Source organism: Capra hircus (assembly GCF_001704415.2).
Source record: "Capra hircus breed San Clemente chromosome X unlocalized genomic scaffold, ASM170441v1, whole genome shotgun sequence".
Lineage (NCBI taxonomy): Eukaryota > Metazoa > Chordata > Mammalia > Artiodactyla > Bovidae > Capra > Capra hircus.
In genome coordinates this window covers 20,270,018-20,287,299 of record NW_017189516.1, presented here as the reverse complement: position 1 = coordinate 20,287,299, position 17,282 = coordinate 20,270,018, and the positions used below count along the sequence as shown (strand labels likewise).

The window sequence follows — 17,282 nt, the reverse complement described above, 5'->3', positions numbered from 1 at the left end:
TTTCCACTTTAACATCAGTCCTTCCAATGAATATTCAGGATTAATTTCCTTTATGATGGACTGGTTGGATCTCCATGCAGTCCAAGGGACTCTCAAGAGTCTTCTCCAACAACACAGTTCAAAAGCATCAATTCTTTGGTGCTCAGCTTTCTTTATAGTCCAACTATCACATCCATCCATGACTACTGGAAAAACAATAGCCTTAACTAGATGGGCTTTTGTTGGCAAAGTAATGTCTCTGCTTTTTAATATGCTGTCTAGGTTGGTCATAACTTTTCTTCCAAAGAGTAAGTGTCTTTTAATTTCATGGCTGTAGTCACCATCTGCAGTGATTTTGGAGCCCCCCAAAATAGTCTCTCACTGTTTCCACTGCTTCCCCATCTATTTGCCATGAAGTGATGGGACTGGGTACCATGATCTTCATTTTCTGAATGTTGAGCTTTCAGCCAACTTTTTCCACTCTCCTCTTTCACTTTCATCAAGAGGCTCTTTAGTTCTTCTTCACTTTTTGCCTTAAGGGTGATGTCATCTGCATATCTGAGGTTACTGATATTTCTCCCAGCAATCTTGATTATAGCTGGTGCTTCCTCCAGCCCAGTGTTTCTCATGATGTATAACTCTCATGAAGACTTATTATAAAGGTGCAGTAATAAAGACAGGGTTTTCTCTTGTAGCTCAGTCGGTAAGAACCTTCCTGCCATGCTGGAGACCTGGGTTCAATTCCTGGGTCAGGAAGATCCCCTGGAGAAGGAAATACTGGCAACTCACTCCAGTATTCTTGCCTGGAGAGTCCCATGGACAGAGGAGCCTGGCAGGCTACAGTCCGTGGGGTCGCAAGACCGTGTGATATTGGGATCAAGACACATAGGTAGAGGGTGGATAAATAGCCCCATATATATATGTTAACTTTTGACAAAGATGCAAAAGTACTGTGATGTATTTTCTGTCCATTTTGTACTCTTCTGTCCAAAAGGTACATTCTTTTCAAAAATTGGAAATGCATGTACAAAAAAATTACATGAACTTGGATCTATATCTCATACGATATATGAATATTAGCTCAAAATGGATCATTGGCCTAAGGGTAAAATTATAAAGCTTCTACAAGAAAACATAAGGGAAATTATTTGTGACCTTGAGTTAGGCAAAGAGTTGTTAGGTACGACACCAAAAAACATCATCCATTAAAGGAACAAATTGATAGATTCTGGTTCATAAAATTAAGAACTTCTGCTTTTCCAGAAGACAAGTTACAGACTAGGAGAAACTGTTTGCAAAGTACATTAATGATAATGGGCTTGTATCCAGAATATATGACAGCCTCTCAAAAATGCTACAAATAAGAAAACTACCTACCCAATTAATGGCCAAAGTGTATGCACAGATGCTTTATCAAAGATTATCTACAGATAGCAAAGAAGCACATGAAAAGATGTGCACAAGTCCTCTCCCCACTTCTCTTCCCTGAGGACAACCAATATTAATCATTTTTTGCTTTCTTTCCAGAAATATTTCTTTACAAATAATGCTTTTAGATTGCCTGGTATATGATTACTTTCCATCCTATATCTATGAAAAATCTTTAAGAACAGAGAAATAATATTTTATTCTTAAATTTTCTCATGCAAAAATGGAGAAACCAAGTCAAGTACTGACATTAATAGTTTTGTGGAGACGTTTCAGTGGGTTTTGTTTACAGTGTGTGAAAAAGAGTTCAAAGAAACAGATCGTTGATGTGAATCAGTCATGGGTTTTCCATGTGTTCCCCATCCTGAACCCCCTTCACACCTCCCTCCCCATCCCATCCCTCTGGGTCATCCCAGTGCACCAGTCCTGAGCACCTGTATCATGCATCGAACCTGGACTGGCGATCTGTTTCACATATGATAATATACATGTTTCAATGCTATCCTCTCAGATCATCCCACCCTCGCCTTCACCCAGAGTCCAAAAGACTGTTCTATACATCTCTTTCTCTTTTTCTGTCTCTCATATAGGGTTATCATTACCATCTTTCTAAATTCCATATATATGCATTAGTATACTGTATTGGTGTTTTTCTTTCTGGCTTACTTCACTCTGTACAATAGGCTCCAGTTTCATCCACCTCATTAGAAGTGATTCAAATATATTCTTTTTAATGGCTGAGTAATATTCCATTGTGTATATGTACCACTGCTTTCTTGTCCATTCTTTGCTCATGCACATCTAGGTTGCTTTCATGTCCTGGCTATTATAAACAGTGCTGCAATGAACATTGGGGTACACGTGTCTCTTTCAATTATGGTTTCCTCAGTGTGTATGCCCAGAAGTGGGATTGCTGGGTCATATGGCAGTTCTATTTCCAGTTTTTTAAGGAATCTCCACAGTGTTCTCCATAGTGGCTGTACTAGTTTGCATTCCCACCAATAGTGTAAGAGGATTTTCAAAAAGTGTCAAAAAGTTATGACACTGAAAGATAAACTCCCCAGGTCAGTAGGTGCCCAGTATGCTACTGGAGAAGAGTGGAGAAACAATTCCAGAATGAATGAAGAGTTGGAGCCAAAGTGAAAACAACACCCAATTTTCATGTGACTGGTGATGGAAGTAAAGTCTGATGCTGTAAAGAACAATATTTCATAGGAACCTGGAATGTTAGGTCCATGAATCAAAGTGAATTGAAAGTGGTCAAACAAGAGATGGCAAGAGTGAACATTGACATTTCAGGAATCAGTGAACTACAATGGACCAGAATGGGCAAATTTAATTCAGATGACCATTATATCTACTACTGTGCATAAAAATCCGTTAGAAGAAATGGAGTAGCCCTCATAGCCAACAAAATTTTCAGATATGCAGTATTTGGGTGCAATCTCAAAAATGACAGAATGATCTCTGTTCGTTTCCAAGGCAAACCATTTAATATCACAGTAATCCAAGTCTGTGCCCTAACCACTAATGCTGAAGAAGCGGAATTTGAATGGCTCTACGATGACCTACAAGACCTTCTAGAACTAACACCAAAGAAAGATGTCCTTTTCATCATAGGGGACTAGAAGGCAAAAGTAGAAAGTCAAGAGATACCTGGAGTAACAGGCAAGTTTTTGCCAAGAGAATGCACTGGTCATAGCAAACACCCTCTTCCAACAATGCAAGAGACAACTCTATACATGGAATGGACATCACCAGATGGTCAATACTGAAATCAGATTGATTATATTCTTTGCAACTGAAGATGGAAAAGCTCTATACAGTCAGTAAAAACACGAGTGGGAGCTGACTGTGGCTCAGACCATGAACTCCTTATTGCAAAATTCAGACTTAAACTAAAGAAAGTAGGAAAAACCACTAGGCCATTCAGATATGACCTAAATTAAATCCCTATGATTATACAGTGGGAGTGACAAAATAGATTCAAGGGATTAGATCTGATAGACAGAATGCCTAAAGAACTATGGATGGAGGTTCTTAACATTGTACAGGATGCAGTGATAAAAGTGATCCCGAAGAAAAGAAATGCAAAAAGGCAAAATAGTTGTCTGAGGGGGCCTTACAAATAGCTGAAAAAAGAAGAAGCTAAAGGCAAAGTAGAAAAGGAAAGATATATCCGTCTGAATGCAGAGCTCAAAATGATAGCAAGGAAAGATAAGAAAGCATTCCTAAGAGATCAGTGCAAAGAAATATAGGAAAACAACAGAATGGGAAAGACTAGAGATCACTTCAAGAAAATTAGAGATACCAAAGAAACATTTCATGCAAAGATGGATAAAATAAAGGACAGAAACAGTACAGACCTAACAGAAGCAGAAGATATTAAGAAGAGTTGGCAAGAATACACAGAACTACACAAAAATATCTTAATGATACAATGGTGTGATCACTCACCTAGATTCAGACATTGTGGAGTTCAAAGTCAAGTGGGCCTTAGGAAGCATAACTATGAACAAAGCTAGTGGAGGTGATGGAATTGCAGCTCAGCTATTTCAAGTCTTAAAAGATGATGCTGTTCAACTGCTGCACTCAATATGCCAACAAATTTGGAAAACTCCACAGTGGCCACAGGACTGGAAAAGGTCAGTTTTCATTCCAATCCCAAAGAAAGGCAATGCCAAAGAATGTTCTCACACTAGCAAAGTAATGCTCAAAATTCTTAAAGATAGGCTTCAACAGTATGCCAACCGAGAACTTCCAGTGGTTCAAACTGGATTTAGAAAAGGCAGAGGAACCCAAGATCAAATTGCCAACATCTGCTAGATCATAGAAAAAGCAAGAGGATTCCAGAAAAACATCTACTACTGCTTCATTGACTGTGCTAAAACCTTTGACTATGTGGATCACAACAAACTGTGGAAAATTCTTAAACAGATGGGAATACCAGATGGGAATATCACCTGTCTCCTGAGAAATCTGTATGCAGGTCAAGAAGCAACAGTTATAACCAAACATGGAACAATGGACTGGTTCCAAATTGGGAAAGATGTACGTTAAGGCTGTATATTGTCAGTCTGCTTATTTAACTTCTATGCAGAGTACATCATGCGAAATGCCTAGCTAGGTGAAGCACAAACTGGAATCAAGACTGCAGGGAGAAATAGCAACAACCTTAGATATGCATATGACACCACAGTTACGGCAGAAAGTGAAGAGGAACTAGACAGACTCTTGATGAAAGTGAAAGGGGAGAGTGAAAAACCTGGCTTAAAACTCAAGATTCAAAAAACAAAGATCATGGCCTCCAGTCCCATCACTTCGGCTCTGAAATCACTACAAATGCTGACCACAGCCATGAAATTAAAATACCTTCTCCTTGGCAGGAAAGCTATGACCAACCTAGAAAGCATATTAAAAAGCAGAGACATTACTTTGCCAATGAAGGTCCACACAGTCAAAGCTAATGGTTTTTCTAGTAGTCATGTATGGATATGGGAGTTTGACCATACAGAGGGCTGAACGCCAGAGAATTGATGCTTTTGAACTGTGGTGTTGAAGACTCTTGAGAATGCCTTGAACTTCAAGGAAATCAAACCAGTCAATCCTAAAGGAAATCAACCCTCAATATTTATTGGAAGGACTGATGCTAAAGCTGAAGCTCCAAAACTTTGGCTCCCTGATTCGAAGCACTGACTCATTAGAAAAGACCCTGATGCTGGGAAAGATTGAAGGCAGGAGGAGAAGGGGACAACAGAGGATGAGATGTTTGGATGGTGTCACCACCTCGATGAACATGAGTTTGAACAAGCTCCAGGAGATGATGAAGGATAGGGAAGCCTGGTGTGCTGCAGTCCATGGGGTCTCAAAGAGTCAGACATGACTGAGAGGGTGAACAACAACAAGTTAAGAAGAAGGAAGGAAAGGAGTATGATCAAGCATGGAGAATGGAGGAAGAAGTTAGGCAGGGGTATAGAAAAGGAGGTGATCAGCGGGAAGGATGGAAGACTAGAAAGAGATCAAACAGGAAGGAGGGGAAGGATGGAAGGGAGGTCTGACAGGGAGAATTAGATGAATGGAGGTTGATAAAATATGGAGGAGGTGAGGAATGAGGCCAGGACATTGAGATGGATGGGGGCTGATCAAACAAGGAAGAAGAAGGGATTTTGGAGGTGAGAAGCAGGGAGAAGGTGACTGGGGGTGTGAGGTAGGGAGAATAAGAATGAAGGGAAGTCAGAAAGTCAAAACAGAGGAATTGAGGATGGCCTTTTGGGGATGATTGGGGGTGGAATGTCAGGCAGGGGCTGGGAAAAGAAAGTAGATGGGCAAGCAAGGAGACAGGAGGAACAGGGAATGGTTATACAGTGAGGAGCAGAGGAATGTAGGCTAGACAGGCAGAAAGAGAGACATATTGGGGGGTGTGGTCAGGCAAGGAGGTTATCAATAAAGAAACAGCAGCCAGGCAGACAGAAAAGTGAGACTAGAAGATGATTGAGCAGTAAGAAGAGGGGAATGTAGGGGAGGTCAGGAAGAAAGGAAGGGACCCGCAGAGGTTAGCCAGAAGGTATGAAGGCATTCAGGCAGAAGGAAGAAGGAATAGGAGATATTTCAAGCATGGAGAACCAGAGGAAGAAGGTGTGATAGGGAGAAGGTGAGGAATGGAAGTTCATGAGGGAGAAAAGGACAAGTCTTGCCTTGGGGTCCCTTGAGTGCTCAGGGCATAACACCTGGAGTTGCTTGCACTACCTCTTATTATTAGGAGGGTGGTCCCACCCTGAACCCTGCCCACACCTTGTCACCAACCCCAGCCAAGTGAGCTTCCTGGTGTCCCCCTCACCAAACCCTGCCCCTAATTCACTCACCTTTGCCTCTGAGCCCACCCACATGCTGCCCTTGATCTTGCCCACCCTGCTCCTGCTCCTGTCCACATCATGCCTTTGAAGCTTCAGCTTCATCATCAGTCTTCCAATGAATATTCAGGGATGATTTCCTTTAGAATTCACTGGTTTGATCTCCTTGCAGTCCAAGGGACTCTCAAGAGCCCTCTCCAGCACCAATATTTACCAGAAAAGGCAAGCATAATTAGCCTGAGGGCAACTTATTGAAGCTTGTGGTTCACCAGGTTCTATGTCCAAGATTCCCTCAATCAGTTGACTTTGAGCCTTTTGCCTATTACTCCCTAGCCGAGGGTTTCGTCCTAGGCTTTCCTGATTCCCTTGTTCCTGCAGGGTCTGCATTCTCAGGAACCTCTTTCTCCAGTCCCTCTTCCAGTGTCTTGGCGTAATGTAATAATGACATACAGTTTTCCCATCTACCTTGGCTCCCTTCACATGTTGTCCGGAGTAGGGCTTCTTCCCTCAGAAAATAGTTGTAACCAAGTGGCTAACACAGTGATATTTAACTGCTTCTTTTCTCCTTCCTCTTTCTCTACATTGTCCCCGAATTGAGCAGCTCCTGCTAGGTTTTATGTAGTATTCGGTCCTGCTGCTGCTGCTAAGTCGCTTCAGTCGTGTCCGACTCTGTGTGACCCCACAGATGGCAGCCCATGAGGCTCCCCCGTCCCTGGGATTCTCCAGGCAAGAACACTGGAATGGGTTGCCATTTCCTTCTCCAAGGTTGACACAAAGTAAATAAGACCAGTGGGTGATTTTGAACTACCCCTGGATCCATGATGGTAAATTTTGGGAAGCCTCAACAAACTGCCAATGGAAATCAACTGGGAAATCACTAGTCTTCTGGATGCACTGCTGTGATTTCTCCCAGCTCACTTTTCTTAGAAGCACTTCAGCTATGGCCATTTGCAGGCCCTCTCAGTGGGTCCCTCGAGCATTTAGTTCTTCCATTATGTGGGAGGTGGCATAGAGTCAGAGTCTTTTTTCTTTCTTTTTTTTAAAGTAATTAATTTATTTTAATTGGAAGATAATTACTTTACAATATTGTAGTGGATTTTGCATACGTAGACACATTATTTTGGCCACATTGCCCCTGATGTGGTAGGTCACATTCCGGTCCTGACATGCCTGCTCCATCAAACAACCAAAGCTGCTGCTTGCAGAATTCTCTGCAACTACAATTGCACATCCCCATATGAAGGGCTGTAAACTGAAAACACACTGCCAGGTACTTGCGCAAGCTTCTGTGGTCTTCCCTGGGCTCAGGAAAAGAAGCCCTCAGTGAATAATGTAGGGGAGTTGAACAGCATGTAGAGGTGTACTGTTTCAAGCCTGGGTAGCTACTTGATGACATCTGCTTTCTTGGCAAAGTGGTTAGGGAAGGCTAGCTGTCTTCAGGAAAAATGTAGAATTAGATGACTCCTGGGTTTCCTTTCCCAGTTATTCCTTAATACTATTGCTTTATCATCTCTGCTTTCCCAGCTGTATAGTTTGTGGATAAGAAAATATTCTTGGAGGTCACAATCTAGGCTAAGCATGAAATGGAATCAGAGCAAGGGCATGACAAACACACACCTCACACAGGGAGATAATTCATTACTGTCTCCTTGTCCTTCTTTGCAGGGAAATCTACTGATTAACCACCCATCTTGAAGATCATAGCTTCGCCCTTACTAGGAGTCAGATTGAGGCGTGAAGATGAAGAGCTGCCATGGAAAGGGAGCAAAAGGAGAGGAGACAGCAGAGAAAGGAGGAGGAGGGTTTGGAGAAAGAGAAAGAGATTTTAAATCTCCCATTTCCTCTTCCATTTTGCTCCATCTTCCCAAATGATTTTTTACCTTCTTGTTAGGATGATATGCATCCTGTAAACATTAGTAATTCCTTTGCTGGGGATGAAGGCGCAATTGTAGTCACTCAGTCATGTCCAACTCTTTGCAACAATATGGACAGTTGCCAGCCAGTCTCCTCTGTCCGTGGGATTCTCCAGGCAAGAATACTGGAGTGGGTTGCCATTCCCTTCTCCAGGGGATCTCCTGACCCAGGGATCAAACCTGGGTCTCCTGCGTTGTAAGCAGATTCTTTACTGTCTGAGCTACCAAGAAGAGGTTCTTCTAAGAACCACCATATATGTTAATCCATCCAAATTAATGGAAGCATCCTCAGGCCAATGTAAGACTGCATTTTCCTTTCAGATGGATTCCCTTCCAAATGTCATATTGAGCTGTATCGGTCATTTAAGAGAAAAGATTTGCAAGTAAGATCTGGCTTCCCATCTTTCCCACCATTAAAGCTGATGATGACTCTGATGGACTTTTAGGTCCTGTATCATGCATGCTTACTCAAAAAGAAAATCTAGAATTTGGAGAGTGAGAGCCATCGAGGTAGTATTTGAAAAGAGCAAAATGGTAAAAGGGGATGGGGGTGGGGAGCTGAGGGTGGGGAAGCCGCTTGCATCACTTCCCATTACAGCCACCTAGATGTGGTCAAGTACCCGGTGGCGGTGCCAGCTTGGAGGCAGGTGGCTCAGTATACTTCAGTGACGAGACCATCAAGGGTGCACAGCCGCTGTGGGCCGCCTCAGCCGCTGACCACCTGGACCTGGTGCAGAGCCTGCTGTGCTGCGAGGACTTGGAGAGCCATACCACATGCACCCTCTCGAGGCCCTTGCGTACTGCCTGCTTTGATGGGCAACTGGATGTGGAGCGATACTCGGAGGGTGAGCACCAGGCTACCTGGGGGAGGCCAACCAGCGCAGGCACGCACATGCCTCCTGATCTACCCTTACACAGGCCATCGCCAGATCGCCATCTACTGGTTAGATCAGGGTTCCCACCTGAACCTGAGCAATGTCAAGGGCAACAAGGCCCTGCGTGACCTCACTGAGGCCAGCGGCCTGGGTGTCCAGCAGGTGCTGTTCAGGTGCCAGACCCACAGGGAACGGAATGGCTATGTCATGACCCCACTGCTGGTGGCCCACATGACGGACCACAGGAGCATGACGGGGGACCTCACCCGAGAGCAGCCTGCTGGAGAAGAGACGCAGCCAAGGCAGCATGGGAAGGTCCGTCTACCAGCCAGGCATGTGCGCAGCCCCAGGGCTCATGCTGCTGAAGCTCCTCCTCAGGGGAACCCCTGAGCACCAGCTGAGAAGCCGTCTGACAGCCTTGGAGTTGCTGGGAGCCACCTACATGGCTAAGAAACGGAATCTGCTCAGGGTCCTGAAACTCTTGCTAGGGGCCATGGAGCTGTGTCACCAGGGGACACGTATCTGCCAAAACCTGAGTCCCAGCTGGTCCTCGGTCTGACTGTTCCAGGGAGGTGAACACCACCAAGGAATTGGAGGCGCTCAAAATGCAGTGTGATGAGATGCGCAAGCAGGCACTGCTGACCTGAGAGTGGTCCTGGGTCCCCCCACCCGGACATTTCCTACTCTGTGCGTTACCAGGATGCTGTGTAGGCCGACTGGAACAGCTTTTAGCTCTGCATCCCCTCATGGAAATACATCCTAGACATGCAGCAGAACAACCTGGAGCCTCTGATTGCCAGCAGCTTCCTATCCTCTGATGAACTCTTCTCCTAAGTGCTCCAGAAACCCTTGGCCAAGGGGCAGCCTGGGCGTGCCAACTGGCTTTGCAGCTCTCATGTGGGTGCTGTGCAAAGGGGACTGGGAAGTGGAGCAAGCCCAAGGAGCCCAGGGACTCAGTCCAGTTCACCAAGGCCCTGGACATCATCCTCCACCTGCTCTATCTGCTGGAGAAAGTGGAGTGCCATCCTGATCAGGAGGACATGAAACCCCAGAGGGTGAGGGTTTGCACCCCTCTCAGCAAGAATGGCTCCACTCCTGCACGTGGCAGTGGATTTGGACCACGAACGTGGGCCACTTCTCGGGGGCAGATTCCCTTACCCCAAGTGGTCAAGGTGGTCTCGACTTCCGGGTCGATCCAGACAGCTGGGACTTTGACAACAACACCCCAGTGCACATCGCGAAGCAGAACAACTGCCTGGAGATCGTGAATGCCCTGACAGAGGCAGGGACCCAGTGGACGCCACCAGTGCCTTCAAGAATACGGCCTGCAAGGTGCTTCATGAGAAATGCTGGCCAAGATCACCATTCAGCCCTTCAACTACGTGACCCCACAGTGCCTTGTGGCCTTCACCCTGGACAACAACAAGATCCCCTACAAGGGCTTCATTCCCTAAGAGCTGGAGGCTTTCCTCCGGCTGTACTGAAAGTGGTCAGAGAGGAGAACCCAGGACGGGCGGGACCCGCACCTGTCCCCGCCCTCTCTGAGGACCTCTTTTGGTGGCTGGAAACTGGGGAAGAGCTCACGGGGCCTCCAAGGTCCCCTCCCCTCATCATGGAGAGGGGCAAGAATCAATGAGTTGTCGGTAGTAGAAACTTCAAGACCACGTGCTCAGAGAACTGGCTTTCTCTAGGAGTCCGCACGCCCATACTCCACAAGGAGAAGATGCTCAACCTCCCACACATCCCGTTTGCTCCAGTTTCAGAGAATCTTGCCTTCTGACCCCTGGCAGAGGGAAGGCATCACCTCCCTCTCCTACTAGAAACACAAGAAGGAGCTGAGACTTGGATACAGCCTCTACCTCTTATGTATCAGACAGGATATGTACACCCACCCAGGGCAGTGTTAGGACTGGGGGCCCTGAGGGGTCAAAGTGGGAGAATTCACCCTTCCAGCACATTCACACCTGCTCCTTCTGCCCTGCTGTGCGTCAGACTCTCTGCCCCTGGGCCACCAGCCCCCCCTTTCATAGCCTTTGTGCTTTGGTGTTATGTTTATTTACCTGGCAAAGTGGAGTTGGTACTTACCAGGTGGCTCAGTGATAAAGAATCCACCTGCAATGCAAGAGACACAGGAGATGCGGGTTTGTTCCCTGTGTCGGGAAGATCCCATGGAGAAGGGTATGGCAACTCACTCCAGCATTCTTGCCTGGTGAATCCCATGGACAGAGGGTCCTGGTGGGCTACAGTCCATGGGGTCCAAAGAGTTAGATGCGACTGCACACACTCAGGCACAGGCAGCTTACGTTTGTGGTGCAGGAGGTTTTGCTGCCATACACTATTTTTTTTCAATATAAAAAATTGATATATTTTAATTGGAGGCTGATTACTTTACAATATTGTGGTGGTTTTTGCCATACATCAACATGAATCAGCCACTGGTGTTCATGTGGCTCCCATCCTGAACCTCCTTGCCACCTCCTTCCCCATCCCATCCCTCTGGGTTGTCCGAGAGAACTAGCTTTGAGTGCCCTGCTTCATGCATCGAACTTTCATTGGTCATCTATTTCACATATGGGAATATACATGTTTCAATGCTATTCTCTCAAACCGTCCCACTCTCGCCTTCTCCCATATAGTCCAGAAGTCCATCCTTTACATCTGTGTCTCTTTTGCTGTCTTGCATATAGGGTCGTCATTACCTTCTTTCTAAATTCCATATATATGTTAATATACTGTATTGGTGTTTCTCTTTCTGACTTACTTCACTCTGTATAATAGGCTCCAGTTTCATCCACCTCATCAGAACTGATTCAAATGCATTCCTTTTAATAGCTGAGTAACATTCCATCGTGCATATGTACCACAACTTCCTTATCCATTCATCTGCCAATGGACATCTAGGTTGCTTCCATGCCCTAGCTATTGTATACAGTGCTGCAGTGTACAGTGGGGTACATGTGCCTCTTTCAGTTCTGGTTTCTTTGGTGTGTATGCCCAGCAGTGGGATTGCTGGGTCATATGGCATTTGTACATTCAATTTTTAAAGGACTCTCCACATTGGTCTCCAAAGTGGCTGTACTAGTTTGCATTCCCACCAACAGTGTAAGAGGGTTCCCTTTTCTGCACACCTCTCCAGCATTTATTTTTTGTAGACATTTTGATGGCAGCCATTCTGACTGGCTGGAGATGGCAATGGCAACTCACTCCATTACTCTTACTTGGGAAATCCCATGGACCGAGGAGCCTGGTAGGCTACAGTTCATGGGATCGCAAAGAGTCGTACTCAACTGAGCAACTTCTCTTTCACTTTTCACTTTCATGTGCTGAAGAAGGAAATGGCAACCCACTCCAGTACTGTTGCCTGGAGAATCCCAGGGACGGGAGCCTGGTGGGCTGCGGTCTACAAGGTTGCACAGAGTTGAACACGACTGACGTGACTTAGCAGCAGCAGCATTCTGACTGGCATGAGACGGTACCTCATTGTGGTTTTGATTTGCATTTCTTTGATAATGAGTAATGTTGAGCATCTTGTCATGTGTTTGTTAGCCATCTGTATGTCTTCTTTGGAGAAATGTCTGTTCAGTTCTCTGGCCCATTTTTTGTTTGAATCACTTATTTTTCTGGTATTGAGCTGCATAAGCTGCTTGTATATTTTGGAGATTAATTCTTTGGTATTTGTTTCATTTGCTATTATTTTCTCCCATTCTGAAGGCTGCCTTTTCACCTTGCTTATAGTTTCCTTCGTTGTGCAAACCTATTAAGCTTAATTAGGTCCCATTTATTTTTCTTTTTATTTCCATTACACTGGGTGTGGGTCATAGAGGATCTTGCTGTGATTTATGTCAGAGAGTGTTCTGCCTACATTTTCCTCTAAGAGTTTTATAGTTTCTGGTCTTACATTTAGATCTTTAATCAATTTTGAGTTTATTTTTGTGTGTGGTGTTAGAAAGTGCTCTACTTTCATTCTTTTACAGGTGGTTGACCAGTTTCCCAGCACCACTTGTTAAAGAGATTCTCTTTTATCCATTGTGTATTTTTGCCTCCTTTGTCAAAGATAAGGTGTCTTTCAGTGTGTGGATTTCTCTGTGGGCTTTCTACTTTGTTCCACTGATCTATATTTCTGTCTTTGTGCCAGTACCATACTGGCTTGATGACTGTAGCTTTGTAGTATAGTCTGAAGTCAGGAAGATTGATTCCTCCAGTTCCATTCTTCTTTCTCAGGATTGCTTTGGCTATTTGAGGTTCTTTGTGTTTCCATACAAATTGTGAAATTATTTGCTCTAGTTCTGTGAAAAATACCATTGGTTCTTTGATAGGGATTGCATTGAATCTGTAGTTTCCTTCGGGTAGTATACTCATTTTCATTGTATTGATTCTTCCAATCCAGAAACATGGTATATTTCTCCATCTATCTGTTTCATCTTTAATTTCTTTTGTCCGTGTTTTATAGTTTTCTATATATAGGTCTTTGTTTCTTTAGGTAAGTTTATCCCTAAGCAGTTTATTCTTTTCATTGCAATGGTGAATGGGATTGTTTCCTTAATTGCTCTTTCTGCTTTCTCATTGTTACTATATAGGAATGCAAGGGATTTTTGTGTATTTATTATATATCCTGCAGCTTTATTATATTCCTGATTAGCTCTAGTAATTTTCTGGTGGTATTTTTAGGGTTTTCTATGTAGAGTATAGAGTAATCTGCAAAAAGTGAAAGTTTTGCTGCTTCTTTTCCAATCTGGATTCCTTTTATTTCTTTTTCTTCTCTGATTGCTGTGGCTGGGACTCCCTAAACTGTGTTGAATAGTAGTGGTTAAAGTGGGCACCCTTGTCTAGCTCCTGATTTCAGAAAAAATTCTTTCAATTTTTCACCATTGAGGATAATGCTTGCTGTGTGTTTGTCATATATGGCTTTTATTAAGTTGAGATATGTTCCTTCCATGCCTGCTTTCTGGAGAGTTTTTATCATAAATGGGTGTTGCATTTTGTCAAAGGCTTTCTCTGCAACTATTGAGATAATCAAATAATTTTTATATTTCATTTTGTTAATATGGTGTATCACATTGATTGATTTGAAAATATCGAGGAATCCTTGCATCCCTGGGATGAAGCCCACTTAGTCATGATGTATAATCTTTTAAATATGTTGTTGGATTTTTTTTCCGTTTAATTATTTCAGGATTTTTGCATCTATGTTCATCATTGATATTTGCCTGTAGTTTTCACTTTTTTTTTTTTGTGGCATCTTTTCTGGTTTTGGTACTAGCGTGATGGTGACCTCACAGAATGAGTTTGGGAGTTTACTTTCCTCTGCAGTTTTCCGGAAGAATTTGAGTAGGATAAGTGTTAGCTCTTTTATAAATTTTTGGTCAAATTCACCTGTGAAGCCATCTGATCCTGGGCTTTTGTTCTTTGGAAGATTTTTGATTACAGTTTCGATTTCCATGCTTGTAATGGGTCTGTTAAGATTTTCTATTTCTTCCTGGTTCAGTTTTGAAAGGTTATACTTTTTTAAGAATTTGTCCCTTTCTTCCAAGTTGTCCATTTCATTGGCATATAATTGTTCATAGTAGTCTCTTATGATCTTTCGTATTTCTGTGTCTGTTGTGATTTCTCCATATTGATTTTTAATTTTATTGATTTGATTCTTCTCTCTTTTTTTTCATGTTGAGTCTGGCTTATGGTTTGTCTATTTTATTTATCTTCTCAAAGAACCAGCTTTTAGTTTGTTTTTTTTTTAATATTCTCTTTTTTAATTTTTATTTTTACTTTATTTTGCTTTACCATACTGTATTGGTTTTGCCCATACATTGACATGAATCAGCCATGGGATCATTGCTACAGTTTCCTTCATCTCTTTTTCACCTCATTTCTGCTCTGAGTTTGGGGATTTCTTTCCTTCCACTAACTTTGGAGTTCTTCTTTTTCTATTTGCCTTATGTGTAAAGGAAAGCTGTTTATTTAGCGTTTCTCTTGTTTCTTGAGGTAGGCTTGTATTGCTATGAACCTCTCTCTTAGCACTGCTTTCACTGAACCCCATAGGTTTGGGGGTGTCATGTTTTCATTTTCATTTGTTTCTATGCATATTTTGATTTCTTTTTTTATTTCTTCCATGATCTGTTAGTTATTCCGAAGAGTGTTGTTTAGCCTGCATATGACTGTGTTTTTATAGTTTTTCTTTCCTGTAGTTGACATCTAATCTTACCGTATTGAGATCAGAAAAGATACTTGAAATGATTTCAACTTTTTAAATTCTCCCTAAGATCAGGAACAAGACAAGAGTGACCACTTTCACCACTATTATTCATCATAGTTCTGGAAGTCTTAGCTACAGCAATCAGAAAAGAAAAAGAAAGAAAAGGAATCGAGACTGGAAAAGAAGAAGTAAAGCTCTGTCTGCAGATGACATCATAGTGCACATGGAAAACCCTAAAGATAGCATCAGAAAATTACTAGAGCTAATCAGTGAATTTAGCAAAGTTGCAGGATACAAAATCAATACATAGAAATCACTTGCCTTTCTAGATACTAACAATGAAAAATCAGAAAGAGAAATTAAAGAATCAATCCAATTGACCATTGCAACAAAAAGAATTAAATGTCTAGCATAAACTTACTTAAGGAGACAAAAGAACTGTACACAGAAAATTAGAAGACACTGATGAACAGAATCAAAGATAACATAAACAGATGGGGAGATATTCCAAGTTCCTGGGTAGGAAGAATCAATATTGTGAAAATGACTCTACTACCAGATGCATCTACAGATTCAACGTGATCCCTATCAAATTACTAATGACATTTTCACAGAACTAGAACAAAAAATGTCAAAATTCATATGGAAACACAAAAGATCCCAAATAGCCAAAGCATTCTGGAGAAAGAAGAAAGGCGCTGCAGGAATCAAGCTTCCTGACTTCAGATCATACTACAAAGCTACAGTCATCAAGACAATATGGTACTAGCACAAAAACAGAATTATAGACCAATAGAACAAGATAGAAAACCCAGAAATAAGCCCATGCACCTATGGGTACCTTACTTTTAACAAAGGAGGCAAGAATATACAGTGGGACAAAGACAGCCTCTTCAATAAATGGTGCTGGGAAAACTGGACAGCTACATGTAAAAGAATGAAATTAGAATGCTTCCTAACACCATACACAAAGATAAACTCAAAATGTATTAAAGACCTAAATGTGATACCAGAAACTATAAAACTCTTAGAGGAAAACATAGCCAGAACACTCGATGACATAAATCAAAGCAAGGTCCTCTATGACCCACCTCCTAAAGTAAAGGACATAAAAACAAAAGTAAACCAGTGGGACCTGATTAAACTTAAAAGCTTTTGCACAGCAAAGCAAACTATAAGCAAGGTGAAAAACAACCCTCAGAATGGAGAAAATAATAGCAAATGAAACAACTGACAAAAGATTAATTTCTAAATATACAAGCAGCTCATACAACCCAACACTAGGAAAACAAACAACCCAATCAAAAAGTGGGGAAGAGACCTAAACAGACATTTCTCCAAAGAAGACATACAGATGGCTCACAAACACATGAAAAGATGCTCCACATCACTCATTATTCAGTTCAGTTCAGTCACTCAGTCGTGTCTGACTCTTTGCGACCCCATGAATTGCAGTACGCCACGCCTCCCTGTCCATCACCAACTCCCGGAGTTCATTCAAACTCACATCCATCGAGTCAGGGATGCCATCCAGCCATCTCATCCTCTGTCGGCCCCTTCTCCTCCTGCCCCCAATCCCTACCAGCATCAGGGTCTTTTCCAGTGGGTCACTTCTCATGAGGTGGCCAAAATACTGGAGTTTCAGCTTTAGCATCATTCCTTCCAAAGAACACCCAGGACTGATCTCCTTTAGAATGGACTGGTTGGATCTCCTTGCAGTCCAAGGGACTCTCAAGAGTCTTCTCCAACACCACAGTTCAAAAGCATCAGTTCTTCAGTGCTCAGCTTTCTTCACAGTCCAACTCTCACATCCATACATGACTACTGGAAAAACCATAGCCTTGACTAGACAGACCTTTGTTGGCAAAGTAATGTCTCTGCTTTTGAATATGCTATCTAGGTTGGTCATAACTTTCCTTCCAAGGAGTAAGCATCTTTTAATTTCATGGCAGCGATCACCATCTGCAGTGATTTTGGAGCCCAAAAAATAAAGTCTGCCACTGTTTCCACTGTTTCCCCATCTATTTCACAGAGAAATGCAAACCAC

General features: G+C 42.9%; 1 pseudogene; it reads left to right on the top strand.

Annotated features, from left to right (window-relative positions):
- Nucleotides 1-5,973: 5,973 nt before the first annotated feature.
- LOC102171422 lies at nt 5,974-10,529 on the top strand (annotated as a pseudogene).
- The last annotated feature ends 6,753 nt before the right edge of the window (nt 10,530-17,282 follow it).